Source organism: Euprymna scolopes, chromosome 30 (genome assembly GCF_053919585.1).
Source record: "Euprymna scolopes isolate OS-2025 chromosome 30, ASM5391958v1, whole genome shotgun sequence".
NCBI classification, from domain to species: domain Eukaryota; kingdom Metazoa; phylum Mollusca; class Cephalopoda; order Sepiida; family Sepiolidae; genus Euprymna; species Euprymna scolopes.
Genome location: NC_136511.1, coordinates 48,372,574 through 48,378,573, shown reverse-complemented (window position 1 = coordinate 48,378,573; position 6,000 = coordinate 48,372,574).

The following is a 6,000-nucleotide window of genomic DNA, read 5'->3' as shown; positions in this document are numbered from 1 at the left end:
AATTTTATCAAGAGATCGCTATAAGTTTTGGTTTCGATTAAAGCATCTCAAGTTATATATATATATATATATATATATATATATATATATATATATATATATATATATACGTGTGTGAGGGTGCGTGTGTGTGCGTGTGTTAGTTTTTCATATGTTTTGGTTTGGTTCGATTCAAACAAATACAGTAAAGTCATATGGATATTTTTTTTTGAAATGACAACTTTAGAATATATATATATTAAATTCGATAGAATATTAACTCTCTAATAATATATACGAAATCTGCAAGAATAAAAATATCGTATGTAAGCGTACTTTACGACCGAGCTGCGTCGGGTGTCCCTGCTAGATACTTTTGCAGTTTTAACAAAAGAGCTACAATAATACTAGAGCGTTTCCATTTACACTGAATATCTACAGAATGCCAGCATCAATATATTACATATGAATGAGTCTTTGTGGAATTTCCACAGGAACCGCTAGTAATAGAATATTAGGTTACTGATTTTAGTTCACTCTCTTCACATGAATTCATAAAGATAAGAACTAAAAAGATTCACCGAGGCCTGTCGGTTCATTCCGTTCCACTCGAACTTGGTTTTTGATCTCAGGCTGATATTTACTCTACGAAATTGCAAGCATATAGAGTACGTTCGTATGAAATTTTATAAGAAATCGGCTCAGCCGTTTTCGAGTCCATAGGGTACAACTAACACACACAGAGAAACAAAAAATATCATTATATATATATATATATATATATATATATATATATATACAGCGAGTGAGAGAGAGCGAGAAGCATCCACATACAGTATTTCGTTGTATCACAGCTTATCAGAGTAGCTAGACTAGCCCCTATCCCTAGCTAGGGATTTAACCTAGAACGATCTAGTTGATAGTTGGTAGTTCAATGAGATCTGTGTCCATAAAGGTCCATATCAAATATCCATTTATAAGGACACTTGCCCACCGCTTTTACAGTGCTCGATCTGCTTGTTTATTTACAAGCTAACAAACAGAAAGCTTCGCATTTGCGCTAATTAAGCAGAGGGTGAAATTATTTTCCGACAGTGCTCAAGACAGGAAGGTTTGGTTTGGTTGTTTTTGTTTTACGGCATATCAATCTTTTCAAGTTATTTAATGCCGAATCCAAGTATATTTGATTTTTTTTGTTTTTTTTTTAAGTCGGTTTCTATTTAACCCATGATTGGGACCCTAACAGGTACTACCAGTCCGGATCAGAGTGGACCTGGGAGTAATGGCAATTGAAGGGTGGCTCCACACTCCCCAAAGCCTACAAGCTGGGGCCTCACCATCGGATATAGTTTTAAGGTCATATCCAGGACCTAGACAGGAAGGGGAACTTTATCAAGATGAACATATTGGAGAAATAAAATGCAAGTACAACATTTTAAAATTAAAAGTTTCGAACAAAGCATTATCTTTAGAATTTCAGAAAAGTATCAAGCTATCCTAATGTAAAAAAATTGTTAAAAATCCATCCAGTTAAAATTTTTAAATATATGGAGTGTTTGTATTCTTTGTTGTTTTGGTTTTTGCTTTGTAATATCGATGCTACAAAATTTGTTGGGAATGTGTTGGAAGATATAAGGTTAACAAGAATGTTCTGGCGGTTTTTAGCCTTTAAATTCAGATGAACATATTTGGGCTCAAACAAAAATCTATAGATCGAAATTAGCATTATCCAAATCAAAACAATTTTTCTAACTAAGAACAAGTCTATTTTATTTAAGTAACGTAAAAATCTTACCATTAAGTCGGTGAAGGCGTCTTTGATGTCAATTAGGTTTTGGAAGCATTTCTCAAGCAAAAAGTCGTCGAGATGCTTGAAAAAAGATCTAGTCCGTATGAGATAGGTCTACAGAGTATAGCGGATGAGACAGTGTTTCGTAGCCTAATTCGTCAAACTTCTGTGGGGTCGTTTTAGCAACGTTCGGTCAGGCATTGTCGTGTAGGTAAATTGGGCCTTTTCTGTTGGCATGCTGGGTGTTGTTATCGACGTTTCTTATGGATTTATTTCCATTTGTTGACAGTATTTCTACACTGTAATGGTTTTAATAGATGAGACTGGCTGTGGACTCCTAAACACTCAGCATGACCTTCTTTAGGTGACACTCTGTCTTCGAGAAGTGTTGTGGAGCTTCATCGGAATCTAACAACTGAGCTGAGCATCGCCGATTGTCGTAAAGAACCCACTTTTCATCGAAAGTCACAATCCGGTCGAGAAACGCATTGTTCTTATTGCACATATAAACGAAAAATGACATTTCATATCTTTTGGTTATCGTTCAATTTGTGAGGCACCCATTTATCATTTTTTTTTTTGTCTCTTCAATCTCTGAAGTGGTTGAAAATCGTCGTATACGTTACACGTATGTTCTTGAACAGTTGCGCGTGGATTGATTTCGATTAAGGCTCTTAATTGATCGCTGTCAACATCCAATGGGCGATCATTACGTTCATCATCTACAAGACTCTCGTCGCCCCCACAAAATTTCTTAAGCCACCACTGTGCTGCGGGTTCAATAGTGGTTCCTGTGCCAAATGTTTGGTTAATATCCGAACTGTTTCACCAGTTTTTCGGCCTAGATTGTATTGAAATAATAAAATTTTGCGAATTTGCTTTTTTCCCATCTTTTGTTCAACGTTCTGAAAAGAAGACATAATTGTTTTAAAATGATTGTAAACGATTAGATAGATCGAAAAACGCTCTTTAAAGTGATATATAATGTTAATGTCTTATCACGGGTACTTATTTGAAAATGCATCATTTGAAATCAAAATTAAAAATTCCGCAAGAACTGTATTTTTAAGCTAATAGCTAGCCTTGCTTTAAACTCAAATTCTATTCAATTTCTGCAAGTTTATTGATTAATGGAAATAAATGGTACAAGCAAATTCTTTGATCGATAGTGTTAAAGTTGATAATAAGTAGTCTCTACCTAGATTTATTTCAAATGAAGTACATGAGTCTAGCTTGTTTGAAGTTAAAAGAATGACCATATTGTAATGCATGAGGTAAAATTACATGAACGATAAAATTATCGCCATAGAAAGGACGACATGATTCCATTTCCGTTTGATGAAAACATGTTTTCTGTTTTTGTTGCAGACTATCTACTAGTTGGCCAGTTGTGTACGAATCCCAAAAGCAATAGGATCATTCTATCACGTGTGAAAAATAACACAATGTTCAACGAGCGAGATTAGAGATGCGCCGCTGTGCAACTCATGTTCTCTACCGATTCAAGTTATGACAGCAGGGCGGTTGTCAGCACCTTCAGAATTAATCACTGGATCGCCACGAATAATAGGGACGTGTCGGTTATGGTCTTTGGTATGGTTTCAAGTGAGGGCCACATCATGCCCAACCCCCATCTTCGAAGTCGGCTTGAAAGTCAACATCAAAGTGTACCTGGATGTTCTAAAAAAATGTTTTAATCCCTTGGTACAATCAGGTAGGCCCTGGCAGACCTTGGATGAGGAAAGACAACTTGAATCAAGTTACCTGAATTGAGTTTTTCAAAAAAAAAAAAAAGTTTGAAAATACATCTGCAGTGTTGTTTTCTTTACGGATACAAATTGACGTTTCACCCTGTATATTTAGGAAATTGTAAATTTTATATTTATTTTATTTAGTAAGAATTTCCCTACTTTTTGTTGAATTTTATTAACGTACATTTCATGAGGATCATTGGAAGTGTCAACACATCTATACTCTTATGATATGTGTGCGTGTGTGTGTGTGTGTGTGTGGGTGTGTGTGTGTGTGTGTGTGTGTGTGTGTGTGTGTGTGTGCATTGATAGTCATACCAAAAACCGTTTTTTCTATTTATTTAAAATAAAAATACAACTTTGTTATATAGGGGTCGTGGAATTGCATTCACTAGCAACAGATCTAATTTTCATATTCTTTAAAACCTTCGTTTTAATTAATCCCTTATTAGTTTTTCAGTTTTCTTATAGCATGATCATCTTTAGTTAACTATTATGCGTAATTATATTCATGCAGATATTCTACATGATTTATACTTGCGTAATATTTGCGTAAAACGTTCAAAGTAAAAACAAAACGCTTTTCATATACATTTATGTATACGTATATTTTTTGGTTTAAAAAATCTGGCCTACCAAACATCTTTGTCAATTTTTGGTCTACAAACATGGAACTTAATATATAAGGTATTTGAACCCATGCGAGACTTTATATTTGGGTTTTTTCCCGGGAGAATCGGTGCAAGAGTCTGAAAATAAAAAAAATTGGAATTTACCATGTGAAGGTCGAACGCCAGCATTACGAATACGCATGCATGACGTAGTAGCTATTGGTTTATATTTTAATTTTTAGTCCTGCATGCAGTAAAAATGTCTTCTTAGCTCAGTTATCAACGGTAAAGGGAAAGTAAATGGTAAGCTAAACGTTTTGGATTCGATTCTCCGTGGTGGCGCATGAGTCATATTTTTTAAACTTTTTAAATCATCATTATATGTGGATCCATTATAATGTAATAATAAATACGAAACCTGCATTAATCAAAATACATTTAAGCGTATTTTACGACAACGCAAGGCGCCCTGTTAATATATATATATATATATATATATATATATATATATATATATATATATAATTATTTACTATAATAATTATTAAATAGATACAGACACAAGTATTTCATCCTTTCGGAAATCATCAGTGTAGGGTGTCACGATTAACACCGGTCGATAGATTCGAATCCGACAACAGAAGCCACCCCTGGCAAGGACCTAATCCATTCGGCCACCGTTAACCGCGAGAAATACTGTTGAAATTTAAACATTTATTTTTTTTAATGTTTGTAAACGTCTGTCAGAGTGATCTAATCATTATATGATGATCTGCGCATAAGAGCTAAATTGACCGACTTTGTATTTTAACTGAAAGAGCTTAACGATAACAAACAAGTATATATGCATATTAACGAGTTTTATACATATATATATATATATATATGTGTGTGTGTGTGTGTGTGTGTGTGTGTGTGTGTGCCCGATTAATTTTTTTCTCGAACAGTTGTTGTTTTTAATATTCATTTTACCCTTTTTAATTTCATTTCAGTCAAATTCTGTAAAAAAAACAAGGAATCTCCCTTGCTAAAGCTTAACACTTGATCTACATATAAGACACGTCAATATTCGAATATTCCATTAGCGTTATCCTCTACCTTTCAAATACTGAGTTAGTAAAGAACTTGGAACATAATTTTACCTTTCTCAGCCAACCGTTCAAATATATTATAGTATATGTTCCCTGTGGTCTTTTGGTCTCATCGGATTCCAGGACAAAAATTAATCTAGTCTGGTGTAGTATCTAGCTTTGTTTTCTTGCGTGAGGTAACATTACTGGAGCACTAGACATTAATAGTACAATAATAGCTACTGTAAATCGATCTATTGATCTGGGAATAATGATAACTGATGAGTAACTACTAGTAACTCCTAATTCGAAGCTGCAACCACCGGATGCACTTGGAGATGATACTAAGGAGTAAGTTAAATAATGTGTTGTTTCATCCAATTGAGACCTTGGCTTAAAGTACTCCTTCATACGTAATTAACTATCTTTCAACACACTCACGCATATATGTAAAGGACGACACGCGAATCGACAAAGAATCAGCTAGAAAAAAGAAAAGAAATGAAAGGAATCACTTTTTTGTGTGTATTTTTGTTCATTTATTCAAGCAAAAAGGAATCATACAAACATAAGTCCATCATTTATAAATGCTGTCTTTCTGCTTCACCTGTCGCTGTAGAATGATTGACATTCTACGACTGCTTTTCAATCCATGACTACAGACAGCTGCCGACTCCTCTGATGCTTGCCTCTTCTTCATATCCACTCGACTGCATCACGTATCGCTACCTCCGCCTGTCCTTTTTTACTCAAAAGATGGGAATTAATCCCTGCGCGAAGAGGTGCCAACTACAGACGAA